We start from the raw sequence: 16398 nt of genomic DNA on the forward strand, positions 1-16398 counted from the left end.
GTAGCATTGTTTAAAGTGGCTAGTGATATATTTTACATCATTTCCCATCAATTCCCATTATTAAAGTGGCTGGAGTTGAGTCAGTGTGTTGGCAGCAGCCACTCAATGTTAGTGGTGGCTGTTTAACAGTCTGATGGCCTTGAGATAGAAGCTGTTTTTCAGTCTCTCGGTCCCAGCTTTGATGCACCTGTACTGACCTCGCCTTCTGGATGATAGCGGGGTGAACAGGCAGTGGCTCGGGTGGTTGTTGTCCTTGATGATCTTTATGGCCTTCCTGTGACATCGGGTGGTGTAGGTGTCCTGGAGGGCTGGTAGTTTGCCCCCGGTGATGCGTTGTGCAGACCTCACTACCCTCTGGAGAGCCTTACGGTTGTGGGCGGAGCAGTTGCCGTACCAGGCGGTGATACAGCCCGACAGGATGCTCTCGATTGTGCATCTGTAGAAGTTTGTGAGTGCTCTTGGTGACAAGCCAAATTTCTTCAGCCTCCTGAGGTTGAAGAGGCGCTGCTGCGCCTTCTTCACGATGCTGTCTGTGTGGGTGGACCAATTCAGTTTGTCTGTGATGTGTACGCCAAGGAACTTAACACTTACTACCCTCTCCACTACTGTTCCATCGATGTGGATAGGGGGGTGTTCCCTCTGCTGTTTCCTGAAGTCCACAATCATCTCCTTTGTTTTGTTGACGTTGAGTGTGAGGTTATTTTCCTGACACCACACTCCGAGGGCCCTCACCTCCTCCCTGTAGGCCGTCTCGTCGTTGTTGGTAATCAAGCCTACCACTGTTGTGTCGTCCGTAAACTTGATGAATGAGTTGGAGGCGTGCGTGGCCACACAGTCGTGGGTGAACAGGGAGTACAGGAGAGGGCTCAGAACGCACCCTTGTGGGGCCCCAGTGTTTGAGGATCAGCGGGGTGGAGATGTTGTTACCTACTCTCACCACCTGGGGGCGGCCCGTCAGGAAGTCCAGTACCCAGTTGCACAGGGCAGGGTCGAGACCCAGGGTCTCGAGCTTGATGACGAGCTTGGAGGGCACTATGGTGTTAAATGCCGAGCTGTAGTCGATGAACAGCATTCTCACATAGGTATTCCTCTTGTCCAGATGGGTTAGGGCAGTGTGCAGTGTGGTTGAGATTGCATCGTCTGTGGACCTATTTGGGCGGTAAGCAAATTGGAGTGGGTCTATGGTGTCAGGTAGGGTGGAGGTGATATGGTCCTTGACTAGTCCTGATATGGTGATATGGTCCTTGATTAAAATCCTGCAGCGCACGCAAGTTCCCCCTGCTCAAGCCAGCGCATGTCTAGGCCCGTCTGAAGTTTGCCGATGACCATCTGAATGATCCAGAGGAGGAATGGGAGAAGGTCATGTTGTCTGATGAGACAAAAATAGAGCTTTTTGGTCTAAACCGTGTTTGGAGGAGGAAGAAGGAGTACAACCCCAGGAACACCATCCCAACCGTGAAGCATGGAGGTGGAAACATCATTCTTTGGGGATGCTTTTCTGCAAATGGGACAGGACGACTGCACCGTATTGAGGGGAGGATGGATGGGGCCATGTATCGCGAGATCTTGGCCAACAACCTCCTTCCCTCAGTAAGAGCATTGAAGATGGGTCGTGGCTGGGTCTTCCAGCATGACAATGACCCGAAACACACAGCCAGGGCAACTAAGGAGTGGCTCCGTAGAAGCATCTCAAGGTCCTGGAGTGGCCTAGCCTGTCTCCAGACCTGAACTCAATAGAAAATCTTTGGAGGGAGCTGAAAGTCCGTATTGCCCAGCGACAGCCCCGAAACCTGAAGGATCTGGAGAAGGTCTGTATGGAGGAGTGGGCCAAAATCCCTGCTGCAGTGTGTGCAAACCTGGTCAAGAACAACAGGAAACGTATGATCTCTGTAATTGCAAACAAAGGTTTCTGTACCAAATATTAAGTTCTGCTTTTCTGATGTATCAAATACTTATGTCATGCAATAAAATGCTAATTAATTACTTAAAAATCATACAATGTGATTTTCTGGATTTTTGTTTTAGATTCCATCTCTCACAGTTGAAGTGTACCTATGATAAAAATTACAGACCTCTACATGCTTTGTAAGTAGGAAAACCTGCAAAATCAGCAGTGTATCAAATACTTGTTCTCCCCACTGTATATACTGTACTCTATATCATCTACTGCATCTTGCCATCTTTATGTAATAGATGTATCACTAGCCACTTTAAACTATGCCACTTTATGTTTATATACCCTACATTACTCATCTCATATGTATATACTGTACTCTATACCATCTACTGCATCTTGCCCATGCCGTTCTGTACCATCACTCATTCATATATCATTATGTAAATATTCTTTATCCCTTTACACTTGTGTGTATAAGGTAGTAGTTGTGGAATTGTTAGGTTAGATTACTCGTTGGTTATTAATGCATTGTCGGAACTAGAAGCACAAGCATTTCGCTACACTCGTATTAACATCTGCTATGTATGTGACAAATAAAATTTGATTTGACTTCAAACAGCTTTGCCGCCTTGGATCCAGAGGTTCCTTCGCCTTCATCCCTCGGCGCTTCCGTTTCAAGATCGGATCTGGAGGTACCTGTGCCTTCATCCTCTGTTCTCTCTGTTTGGTGGCTTCTAACTCGGTTTCAGATTTTCAGAGCTCCCACATCATCGGACCGTGAGGGTGTCTGAGACTCCGGCCCTCTATCAGCTACAATGGATTCTACCGCCTCACAGCCTATCGATACACGGGGAGTCTGTGAGGCCACTCGAGGCAAAAGAGCGGCCGCACCTCCTCAGATTTTACACTAGCTGTCGTCATCGGCAGCTCTATGGTGAGAATTATCTTGGTTCCTGGGGCAGAAACCCTCAGCTATCCTGGAGCACAAGCACAGGACATTTCAAGGCTGCTTCCTCCCATTCTATGACAGATGCCTGGGGCTGACGCTGCATTTAATAAATAAAAGCAACATATTACAAAACATGAAACACGAACAAAACGCACAGACATGAAACAGAAACAATAACGCCTGGGGAAGGAACCAAAGAGTACCATATATAGGGAAGGTGATCAGGGAAGTGATGGAGTCCAGATGAGTCTGATGACGCGCAGGTGCACGTAACGATGGTGACAGGTGTGTGCCATAATGAGCAGCCTGGTGACCTAGAGGCCGGAGAGGGAGCACACGTGACAAAAGCGGCCAATTATTTCAGGCCCGGTACCATCATTGGTCCGTGGCTTTGAGAGATTCAGCAGGCTACTGGAATTACACATCTGGCTAAAGGATTACTGTAGCTCTGTTGCATAACTTTTATAGATAACTATGCTCTACAGGAATGACGGAGTCCATCCAAATCATCTTGGCTCATGGACTCAACGCATTTCAAGGCTGCGTTGAGACAATGACTTATCAATGACCCAAGCCCTGCTCAGATAATCCCTACCATTTTGTTGCTAAGTTGTCGTAGAGCTGCAGCAAATGTACATTGTCCCAGGAGCATTGGAAGTCATAATGTAAGTAACCTAAATGATGTCCCTCTAAGTCCCCTGAATGTCTCTGTCGACCCTATAGCTATTGTATCATGTGTCTTTGAACCAGAGTTATACTGTTAGCACTGAGGCGGTGTGCCCTAGGAGGTAGTTCGCTGTGTGCAGCTCACCCTGCACTATCAGCTCAAACAGAAAAATCACTGTCTTACTACTTATGATAAGCCACTCAGTAAAACAATCAAAATAATCAACCATCCCAGAAAAGTGATATATATTAACATATGTAGCCTAAGAAACAAGGTTCATGAAATCGATAACTTGCTAGTAACAGATGACATTCACATACTGACTATCTCTGAAACTCACTTAGATAATACCTTTGATGATATAGTGGTAGCAATACATGGTTATAACATCTGCAGAAAAGAAAGAAATGCCAACGAGGGTGGTGTTGTAGTCTATATTCAGATCCACATTCCAGTAAACTTTATAGATTATCTCATGTCAAGGGTATTTACAAACAGAGAGTCACACGCACAGGTACAAATACACACATAAAAATGCACATAATATACACACTATGCACACAAATACACCTGGATTGTGTATTGTAGTAGTGCCGGAGTGTACACACTTAATGTATTGTGAAATCTGTTGTGAAATAATTTTTACGTTTAAAAATGGTATTTTAATGTATATTACTGACTTTATTTTAGCTGGAACCCAGGAAGAGTAGCGGCTGCCTTGTCAGCAGCTAATGGGGATCCATAATAAATACAAATACAAAAAGCAACTGTTAACTTGTATCAATAGTTATCAATAGTTGCTGCTTAGCTTAGCTGCCTGGTAAGCTATTTTCAACTTCATATTCATCATCGCCAGCACCACCCCAACATCAATATATGTGAAAATTTCGCCTACCCAAATCTAAGTGCCTGTAGTTCAGGACTTGAAGCAAGGATATACATATTCTTGATACCATTTGAAAGGAAACATGTTGAAGTTTGTGGAAAAGTGAAATTAATGTAGGAGAATATTAACAAAGAAAAAAACATTGAACAAAAAAATATATATATTTGAAATGCAAGAGAAAGACCATTATATAACTTAGGACTCTAGGCCCAATTTAGGTTTTGTCCACTATATGGCAGCAGTGTAAGTGCAAACATTTAACCTGATCCAATGAACAATTGCATTACTGTTCAAAATGTTGTATCAAGTCTGCCCAGATGTGCCTAATTGGTTTATTGATACATTTCCAAGTTCATAACTGTGCACTCTCCTCAAACAATAGTATGGTATTATTTCACTGTAACAGCTACTGTAAATTGGACAGTGCAGTCAGATTAACAATAATTTAAGCTTTCTGCCCATATAAGACATGTCTATGTTCTTGTTACATACAATGTCATGCTAATCACATTAGCACACGTTAGTCCTGTAGAGGTTTTAAAGCCTTATTCTGAAATGGATAAAATATATATTTTTTGTTTCTCAATCTACACACAATACCCCATAATGACAAAGCAAAGAAAGGTTTTTGGAAATGTTAGCCAACCTCGAGTCTTCCTGGGAAAGATTCTACAAGCTTGGCACACCTGTATTTGGGGAGTTTCTCCCAGTCTTCTTTGCAGATCCTTTCAAGCTCTGTCAGGTTGGATGGGGATTGTCGCTGCACAGCTATTTTCAGGTCTCTCCAGAGATGTTCAATCAGGTTCAAGTCTGGGCTCTGGCTGGGCCACTCAAGGACATTCAAAAACTTGTCCCGAAGTCACTCCTGCATTGTCTTGGTTGTGTGCTTAGGGTCATTGTCCTGTTGGAAGGTGAACCTTCTCCCCCAGTCTGAGGTCCTGAGCACTCTGGAGCAGGTTTTCATCAAGGATCTCCTTCGATCCTTGTGCTGAAAAACATCACCACAGAATGATGCTGCCACCACCATGCTTCTTCGTAGGGAGGGTGCCAGGTTTCCTCCAGACGTGACCCTTGGCATTCATTCATGCTTTTTGGCAAACTCCAAGCGGGCTGTCATGTGCCTTTTTACTGAGGAGTGGCTTCCGTCTGGCCACTCTACCATAAAGGTTTGATTGGTGGAGTGCTGCAGAGATGGTTGTCCTTCTGGAAGGTTCTCTCATCTCCACATAGGAACTGGAGCTCTGTCAGAGTGACCATCGAGTTCTTGGTCACCTCCATGACCAAGGATCTTCTCCCCTGATTGCTCAGTTTGGCTGGGCGGCCAGCTCCAGGAAGAGGTGTTTCCAAACTTCTTGGTGGTTCCAAACTTCTTCCATTTAAGAATGATGGATGCCACTGTGTTCTTGGGGACCTTCAATGCTGCAGACATTTTTTGGTACCCTTACCCAGATCTGTGCCTTGACACAATCCTGTCTCTGAGCTCTAAGGACAATTCCTTCGACCTCATGGCTTGGCTTTTGCTCTGACATGCACTGTCAACTGTGGGACCGTATATAGACAGGTGTGTGCCTTTCCAAATCATGTCAAATCAATTTAATTTACCACAGGTGGACTGCAATCAAGTTGTAGAAGCATCTCAAGGATGATCAATGGAAACAGGATGCACCTGAGGCTCATAGCAAAGGATCTAAGTACTTATGTAAATATTTCTGTTTTTAATTCTTTATAAATTAGCAAAAATTTCTACAAACCCTGTTTTCGCTTTGTCATTATGGGTTATTGTGAGGGAAAAATATGTTTTTATCAATTTTAGAATAAGGCTGTAACTTAACAAAATATTGAAAAAGGAAATTGGTCTGAATACTTTCCAAATACACTGCAGGTGAATGACATTCAGCATAAGGATGGTATGAAGAGGAGAAGAACGGGACACTATGCTGATGATACATTGTTTTCATTCCCACTATGCCCGTATAATTGGAAACAGAGTGAACTATATTAAGCTGCTTGATGAAGTTAAACGTGCATTCAGATGAGCTTTCCCGATTAAACTTTTCGTAAACTACATTACATAACACTGTCATTTCTTAACTAATATAATTACCTATATTGAAACATGTCAGAAACCAAACTATGAGTCAGTGTTTTGATATGATGAAGACTGGGAAGGCCATGCAGAACATGAACTCTGACCCGGAGACTCATTTTGAGGAGTATGTAATGGACCCCACAGATGGTATGCTTCTGGATGACTTCATCACCACCACCACCACCACCACTGCTGACTTCACTGCTGACATTCCCACCCAGGCTGCTCCCTCTACAGTCCAACCTGCTTCCTTCAGTGCCAAGTCTGCTGCCACCAGTATCTGGCCTGTTTCACCCACAGCTCCGTCTGCTGCCAGCCAACTCCACCCATGCAAAAAACTTTAGTGGTTTGATAAGTAGCAACTCATCACTAGTTGCCATATAGACTGTGCTGTACTCCAGCCATTTTGGTCTTGTTTCTAAAATGAAGGTCTCAATTCAATCAGATATATAGTTAACCTGCGGTTGCTCTTGTGTGTCACAAACCACTCCCTTCCTACCACGTTACAAGTTCAAATCAGTGATAGAAAGTGTAGGCTGTTTGGATGGGGGAATTTAAAGACTGTCAGTCTAATCAAGAGTAGGGTCTATAGCCTACAATAGAACGTCACACAGTGTTTGAATTTGTAACACGGCTGCAGGAACTTCTAACATGGCTGCATGGGTTTTGTCGAATAGAACGTTTGGTAGTTTTGTGACATCCAATGGCAGTGTAGGCGATGAGGTAACACAAGGAGCCGCTTGTGGATTTGACAGCTCCAACACAGTTCCACCTCCGATACCGCCAAAACCTATCATAGCATTATTCTGATTAAATCGAGCCCTAGACGTTTCAGGTGGAGATTTTTCCACTGTTTGCAAGGATGTTGCCATACGTTTGGATCCTGCTGTGTTATTCACTCAGAATCAGTCAGTTGCCATACCCACTCATTACCTTGGGCCCCTAAGGGATACGTATGTGTGTCACGTTTTACATTTGTCATTAATAAACACGTTTCTTTATTTCGACCAATTCTTAGAATGACTTTTGATTGTAGGTAAATCATTATTCACTTCTAATAACAAAAATGTTTTGCTCTCACAGGAATATATAATAATAATTACATCAAGAAATATGCAGTCCACAAAGAAACAGAACTGATCATTTAAGATAATAATTGCATAAACAAGGGAGTATAAACCAACCAGTAATAAACCAACCTTAAATGTTCCATTAACTCAGGTGATCTTAAATTCACCGATGTGAAAAATAACACTTTTAGACACTATAGTGGATGTTTAGAAATGTTATTTCTGGCCAAGGCAGGATTCGAACAGGGTCTTTCGGGGCCACTCTTGCCATTTCTCAAACAGGAAAAAACAACAGTTTCATTGTTTTTCATAATGAACAATGATTAATAAACATTTATATTATGAAGAAGAAACAACGTTTTATTTCCTCTTTTTTCTTCTCCCCATTCTTCCTCCCTTAACATACTATTGTTCGCCAGCTTTGGATAAGTGGCGTTTGCCTAAAAGTGTCTGTTAAATGGCACATTTTCTTATTATATTATAATTCATTTTCAGACTAAAGGTCGCCTATAAAATAATGCATATAATAGTAATAAAAACTGCACTTTGTTAAATATTATTTAAAAAAAGGTAGTCTGTGAAACATTGTGGAAAAACCTGGATCACTTCAAATTTAAGAGAACCGTTTTAGGGAAATTGCACTATACACCACCTGAAAACACATACATTTCAATGTAATTATTATTAATTATTTGTTCAAATATGACATTGTCCTTATTTAACAATGCTTACCTTTGGATCCTATAAAAGCCATTGAAGCGTACACTGAGTGTACAAAACATTATGAACACCTGCTCTTTCCATGACAGACTGACCAGTTGAGTCCAGGTGAAAGCTATGATCCCTTATTGATGCCACTTCAATCGGTGAAGATGAAGGGGAGGAGACAGGTTAAAGAAGGATTTTTAAGCCTTGAGATAATTGAGACATGGGTTGTGTATGTGGGTGAATGGGCAACACAAACAATTTAATTGCCTGGTAGTAGGTGCCAGGTGCACCGGTTTTTGTCAAGAACTGCAACCCTGCTGGGTTTTTCAGCTTAACTGTTAAGTATCAAGTGTATCAAGAATGCTCCACCAATGTGAAGCATTGGAGTCTTCATGGGCCAGCATCCTTGTGGAACGCTTTCGACACCTTGTAGAGTCCATACCCAAACGATTTTAGGCTTTTCTGAGGGCAAAGGGAAGGTGTTCGAATTTTCATTCTAATATGGCATTGCTGTTATGAAATTCCTTTTTACTTCTCAACCACTTGGTAAAGCTCTGTAATTTCCTAAATAATCAAACTGGGAAAAGAAACAAATGGAAGTTCTTATTTGACTTGTAAGTAGTATGATTTTAAGGGTGGGGTGTCTGCATGTTTTTTCAAGAAAAAGGGTTATTTGCTCAATGGCAAGCACGTACAAAAAGGGAAGCGATAAACACATCGTTGGAAAGCAGTTACAGACACTTTTTTTCCAGTGCATGACACAAGTTACACGAAGTCGACACTAGGTGGGGGTGAATTGCCATGAATAGCAGAAATGTGTTAAATTCAGGCTTTAAAACAATTACAGTCTATCTGTAATAATCTAGAAAAGAATCATGGAACGGAGGAGGGCTCGTGTAGAAGGGCCAGCCAACCGTAACTGATATGTTTGAAAGCCTTAAAAAAAGGATCCCCTTAGATATGAGATATAGTTGAGTGCTGTAACTAAATTGGCTCCCATATGGTCTAGCGGTTAGGATTCCTGGTTTTCACCCAGGCGGCCCGGGTTCGACTCCCGGTATGGGAATGCAATATTTTAATATTGTCGCGAACTTGCAATTGTTTCGCAGCACCGATATGCTAATAGCCTTTCTGATGAAGTCTGAAATGTATCTTACTGTTCAACTGGACAACCCATAGAAACCTATCCACACGGTCAAATTTATAACATAAAGTACATTTCTAAAATAGGCAATGTACCAAGACTGCGATCCCTTAAGTGGGCGGGTTTGAAAGTGTAGCCAGGACAGTGTGCATTTGGTTTCAATGTATCAACGTGATCCACATCCTTGAAGTTGTATATTCAATGCATTTTTTGTTCGTGATTGTAAATCTAGTTGGTGTTAAAACAATCTGTTAAAGATAATGATTAAGATTGCATTCCAGTTAAAAGTCCGATACGTAGTTTATTCTAGCCTATCCCAGTAAATTTCTCAGTATGAGTAACCAACATTACATTATTTTTCACAACATCCTGTTTTTTTTTCAACCGAATCCCTAATGCTGGCCAATCATTTCTTAGGGAAAATGTGACTGCTAGGAATTCCCCACGCATCGGTTTTCGGTAAGAAAAAAAAAGAAGAAAATTAACAGTGTAACCTTATGTCAGCCACGCGAACGTAGTGAAAGTAGAGTTGGCATATTTACTGTACTGATAATGTCTGGCTTCATCTCACAAATGGGATTATTTTTTGGGGATAATAACAAGATGCTGATAAGTGCCTACTGAAGATATTATGCTACTGGACGATTTTGATGAAGACATTGTCATTTTAAATGTCTGACACTATAAAATAAGGATTTAAGGTGAGTCTTTTCAATTCGAATTGCTAATGATGTACTTCTAATTTGTTTTTGTTTTTTACGTTGTCTTGACTATTAGTCTGGAATGTGTATGAAACAGTTGTGTTACCCCCGCGCAAGCAGTCCTTTTCATATCGTAGAATGCTCCCCCATTCAATAAATGTCTGGATTGAGTGCATTTGATATTTTTCTTTCATTCATTTCTATATAGCCTATTTCTATTTATGTAGCTCCACTTGTAAATCCACAACAAATAAAATACAAGTTATTTGCTGTACTGCATCTATTCACCTTGTAGACTAGAACAAATATGGACTACTTTAATTTCTTAAATTCAAAAGAGTTCTATACACAATGTTCTGCCACTGACCCACATTACTGAACATTTGACATGAAAAATCACAGAGATGTATGACCCACTGCTCTGGTTTATTAACCCTCCTATTGAGAAGCCGTGTCATTGTGTGATACACCCTTAGAAAAAAAGGTGCTATATAGAACCTAAATGGGTTCTTTGGCTGTCCCCATAGAAGAACCCTTTGAAGAACCCTTTTTGGTTCCAGGTAGAACCATTTTGGGTGCCATGTGAACCCTTTCCACAGAGGGTCCTACCTTTCCAAAAAAGGGTACTCCCTGGAACCAAAAAGGGTTCTTCTATGGGGACAGCCAAATAACAATTTTGGAAAAGTTTTTTTCTAAGAGTGTACCATGCCTTCCATGTGACAGGGGTGCTGTGTGGTAAATGTGAGAGGCTGTTGTGTGCTGCTGACAGAGCTAGCCTGTCTGCAGTGTCTCTAGGTTCCAGTTGCCATTTGTGCTTCATGTGAGTGTGAGGGATCAATTATACAGCCCTGAAAGCAATAGATTGTTAATGTTTTATCTGTTAAGTAAAGAGGAGTTCAACTGCACCCTACTGTTGCAGCCTCCACAGGTATTAGACGTCACATTAATAAGCATACCCAATATCTCTTCAGTCTCTGAATATACTATTGGAGAATATTCTGTATCATTGCACCAGTGCTTGTATTTCCCTCTGATTTGAAGAAATGACAAATGGTACCATTACCAATGTTCTGCTGCTCTATCATGAAGTTGGCCATTTAGTTCACGAGGTTGAGAAAGACCCCCCGCTCTTTATTGGGCACTTGTATGAACCATGTCTACTCATCATGTTCATCTAACATGTTCATCAGTTAAGATATTCTTATTAGAAAAATGTGATGGCTTGGATCTACACTAAACTGTGTTTTCTCAAATGACCTGATCTCCTCAACCCATCTGTGGTCAATATAAACGTTTGCCAGATGTTTACATTTTTGGTTTAAGATGCTGGCCTTGTGGGACTTTGCGAGCTGAAAAATCTCTGTGCCTACTGTTGTCCGGAGAAAAGTAGGGGCGAGACAGGGGAATACTTGTGCTCTCCTTATTTGGAGGGTTAGGGGGATGTTTGCGCGACTCAGCTCAGCCCGTCAGCAACAGAGATCAGCTGGTCCTGCTGACCCCCACTCCTCCTCCACTGTCCACCCACCCCCACATCTCCCCCCGCAACACAGCCCGCCTATCCCAGAGGCCCAGTAGATAATTGGAAATCTCAGTCTTCTGAAACCAATTATCCCCTAACAAGAGCCTCTAAATATACCCGTCTGCAGTGTAGTGGTCTCTTGCATATGTTTCAAGCCCCAGACTCCATGCATAGTTTTTAAAAAATCCCATGGTGCCTGCCTCACTGCACACTTCCCACCCTCTTTCCCTCCTTCCCTCTCTCTCTTGGTCTCGACAGTCATGTGCATTAATGACCCTGCCTTCTCCGCCTTTGAACTTTGTTGCTGGAGGGATTTCTCCCTCACAAAGGGACTTTGAGGTAGTAACCTCCCTTTCATGAGACAGGGCCTGGATTAACATGATGGAGGATGAGAACAGGCCAGGCATCAGGTTTCAGTTAATAGTCAGTTTATGCACACTGACTGGGAACACTAGCCTATGCCTATCTGGGGCTAGTGACATGCCTGGTACTTATCGCGTGACCGTGATGTCACCATCAGCAGGGCACAGCAGCCAGAGCAGCTGAGGATTGTGACTGGGTGACAAAGACTGCAGACAATGGGAGAGCTGTTCTCATTTGTGCTTCATAATATTGAGGGCTGCTATCAATGTCCTGGCCTCAGTCTTGAGTCTTTTCTAACTGGCCAAGAGCTGCCCTAATGAGCTCTTGGATCTGCCCTTGGCTCTTTGTGTACCTCCGACCAAATCTTCGGCTACCCAAGAGGAAACACAGGTGAAAAAAAAGCAGGAGAGTGGGCATCTTGGTGAGTCTAAGGTGATGTGAAAATCAGCCAACACTTCCCTCCATGCTATTGGCCATTGTACAGTCACTTGATAATAAAATGGATGACTTCTGATTGTGGATTTGCTGTCAACGGGACTCTCATAACTGCAATACTCTCTGTTTTTCTGAAACATGGCTTTCGGACAAGATACCCCCCATGGCTACCCAACGCAATGGATTCTCCATTCACCAAGCGGACAGGACATTGGATTCAGGGAAAACCAGAGGGAAAGGGCTATGTTTCTGCATCAACAGCAAATTGTGTGCAGTGGAAGTCTCGACCTATTGTTCACCCGTCTTTGAATACCATATGGTCAAATGCAGACCCTTCTACCTCCCAAGAGAGTTGTAATCTGTTATTGTGACTGCTCCACCTCAGGACAACAACAACAACAAGCTGACACTTGACAAATGGTACAAGGCTATAAACAAGCAGGAAATCATGCACCCAGATATTACTTTTCTTATTGCCGGTGATTAAAATTCAGCGCCACTAAAACACGTGATGCCCAACTTCTAGCAGCACGTCTCCTTTGTCACTAGGGCCAATAAAGTCCTAAACCACTGTTACTCAACCCACGAGCAAGCATACAAGCCCCCCCCCCCCCTGCCTCTTCCCCCCTTCGGCAAGTCAGATCATGATTCCATACTCATGCTTCCTGTTTACAAACAGAATCTCATACAGGAAGTACCCGTGACAAACTGCTTGGAAAAATGGTCTACCGTATCAGAGGCTATGCTGCTGGACTGCTTTGCTAGTGCTGACTGGAATATGTTCTAGGACTCTGCCGATAACATTGACGAGCTAACCACCTCCGCAACCAGCTTCATCAGGAAATGCATCGCCGACATCATAGTGAAGGTTCGCTGCTTCCCCAATCAAAAGCCCTGTATTAACACAGAGGTCTGTGCTAAGCTAAAGGACAGAGCTACCACTTACAGGGCTATCACAGCCAACCCTGAGGCTATGGCTGAGGTCAAGAAGACGTACATGAAGTCCTGCTACGACCTCCACAAAGCCATCAAACAGGCAAACAACAATATCGTAACAAGGTGCAATCCTATTATACTGGCTCTGACACTCAATGCATGTAGCAGGGGCTACAGTACATTATGGACTATAAAGGAAGCCGAGATCTGTCCAACAATGCCTCTCTACCAGACAAACCAGTTGCCTTTTATGCAATCTTTGACAAAAACAACACAGAGCCCTGCATTAGGGCCCCTGTAGATCCTGAGGACTGCGTGATCTCTCTCTCCAAGGCTGACGTGAGTAATGTCTTTAAATGGGTCAATACTCGTAAGATGGTTTCCAGGGCATGTCTTCAGGGCATGTGCAGACCAGTTGCCAAGCATCTTCACTGACATTTTCAACCTCTCATTGTCCAAGTCTGTAATCCCCACATGTTTCAAGCTAACTAGCATCATTCCTGTTCCCAAAAACTCTAAGGCATCCTGTCACATTGACTACCGCCCTGTAACATTCACATTTGTAATAATGAAGTGCTTTTAAAGGCTGGTCATGGCACACATCAACTCTATCATCCCATGTACCCTGGACCCACTCCAATTTTCAAACCGCCCCAACAGATCCACAGACGACGCAATCTCAATTGCACTCCACAATGCCCACTCCCACCTAGAAAAGAGGAATAGCGATGTGAGGATGCCGTTCATCAACTACAGCTCAGCGTTCAACACCATCGTGCTCTCCAAGCTCGTCACCAAGCCCTGGGATTGAACACCTCTCTGCAACTGGATCTTGAACTTCATGATGGGCCGACCCCAGGTGGTAAGAGTAGGGCACAACACTTCCGCAATGCTGACCCTCAACATGGGAGCCCCCCAGGAATGTGTGCTTAGCCCCCTCCTGTACTCCCTGTTCACTCACAACTGTGTGGCCACGCACGACTTCAACTCCATCATCAAGTTTGTTGATGACACCACGGTGGTAGGCCTGATCACTTACGGCGATGAGACAGCCTACAGGGAGGAGGTCAGAGATCTGGCAGTGTGGTGCCAGGACAACAACCTTTCCCTCAACATCAGTGAGACCAAGGAGCTGATTGTGGACTACAGGAAACGGGTGTGTGTACACCCCCATCCACAGGGCCACAGTAGAGAGTGTTAAGAGCTTCAAGTTTCTTGGTGTTCACATCACTGAGGACCTAACATGGTCCTCTCACATCAGCACAGTCGTGAAGAAGGCACGACAGTGCCTCTTCTCCCTCAGGAGGCTGAAACTATTTTGCATGGCTCCTCAGATCCTTAGGAACTTTTACAGCTGCACCATTGAGAGCATCCTGACTGGTTGTGTCACTGTCTGGTATGGCAACTGCACCGCCCTCGACCGGAAGGCTCTACAGAGGGTGGTGCGGACGGCCTAGCACATCACTATGGGTGAGCCCCCTGCCATCCAAGACATACATGCCAGGCGGTGTCTGAGAAAGGCCCAAAAAATTGCCAAAAACCCCAGCCACCCAAGAGAAGGAATGTTCTCCATGTTCCAATCCAGCATGCGGTACCGTATTAAAGCACCATTGAAGCACCACTAGAGCCTTACAATGGACAGATAGCTTATGTAGTGGCCTTGAGAGAGACAGGTGAGTGAATGAAAGGATTATTGTGTTTGTCATATACATTTTGGTCAGGGTTCAAGCCAGATGATGTAGGAAACATATGCTCTATCACATCCTCTGAAAAAGCATTACATTAGAGGTCCCTGTAATGTCTCTGAGATGCCCGGTTTGGAGTCTTCTTTCCAATCTAGTCTAGTGATCAGTCTCTCTGAGGTAAATTAGTGTCATTTGACACCTCTTAGGTAACCACAAGGTAGCAATGTTTAATGTGTCTCTGACTATGGGCAATTCCACATTAACACTCAGAGCGCCGGAATTCCATAACTACTAGAATGGCCATGACGGTCATTCTGACAGTTGATTTTTCAATTGTATAAATATTCCATAATAAATAATACATTTCTAAATGAATGCACTTATGTTAAAATAGGTAATAAGAAACCTCAGGACACCAAATGCAAATTGTAATCAGTCAGAAAATGTATTGATTAATCCAGAAGCGTATAGACTGTAAATACTAAAATAAGATGATTTTCTGACTGTAAGACAACAGTTGCCAAACTACACCTACATTATATTGTAACTAATTTCACATATAATAATATATATATAGCCTAAAGACAAGATTACATTTACTATAGTCTGATGGGTGACAATATTATCAATCGTCGAATAGAGAATGTTGTGACTGATAACCTGTGCAGCGTGCATTGACAGCGTGCATTGTCAAAGAGGAAAGGAGCTTACCAAATAGCACTTCTTCCATATCATCCTACAGAAGTCCATGCAGATGTTTTGATTGCTATACCCTATCAGAAAGAGCAGATTCCGATGTTTCTAATGAATGTTTTGCCAAACAACTGTACAAATTGTGAGGATGTCTCTGTTTCAAAATATTACTTTTTCCTAGAATAACAGTGGCTCCATGCATTCCTCATATGAGTGACAATCAGCGATAGCCATTTAGGATATTCAAATATATTCTTACTGAAAAACATGTGTCTTGACTGTGGCAGGGCCTGGGATGAACTAAACGAACAAGTTGATTTAATTGGCATGGCACAGCCATAGCCATGTCTACCAAGCACAGATAAATACAACTGAAAACATGCTATTCTGTTCTTTTGAAGTTAATGAACATGTATCATGTTTATTTATGACCTTCCTGAATGAAATATTAATGGATTTATTTGTGATTGTATATTAACACTAGAAAGGCAGAGAGCATAATAATGTTTCAAAACAAACTGAAATGTTACATTTTTTAATTTTTTGAAAGTCATGTCCCCCTCGTCCTTACCTTTTTCTAAACACATCTATACAACACACTGTTTAAGTTAGAATCTTAATATCACAAACAAAACTGGAGTTTTAACCATTTTTAG

The 16398-nt window shown here is 42.8% G+C and overlaps 1 protein-coding gene and 1 non-coding gene across 2 annotated transcripts in view; both read left to right on the forward strand.

The window, feature by feature from the left end:
- The first annotated feature begins 9260 nt into the window (after positions 1-9260).
- trnae-uuc (transfer RNA glutamic acid (anticodon UUC)) lies at positions 9261-9332 on the forward strand. Its single transcript has one exon. It is a non-coding gene; the product is annotated as a tRNA-Glu (tRNA).
- Positions 9333-9823: 491 nt separating this feature from the next.
- LOC139391027 (ETS-related transcription factor Elf-1-like) overlaps positions 9824-16398 on the forward strand; it is a 76593-nt gene continuing 70018 nt past the window's right edge. The window contains exon 1 of the mRNA XM_071138497.1: positions 9824-10111. The gene's annotated coding sequence lies outside the window, so the exon portion shown is untranslated. The remainder of the gene's footprint in view (positions 10112-16398) is intronic.

This window comes from Oncorhynchus clarkii, chromosome 31 (assembly GCF_045791955.1).
Source record: "Oncorhynchus clarkii lewisi isolate Uvic-CL-2024 chromosome 31, UVic_Ocla_1.0, whole genome shotgun sequence".
Taxonomy (NCBI): domain Eukaryota; kingdom Metazoa; phylum Chordata; class Actinopteri; order Salmoniformes; family Salmonidae; genus Oncorhynchus; species Oncorhynchus clarkii.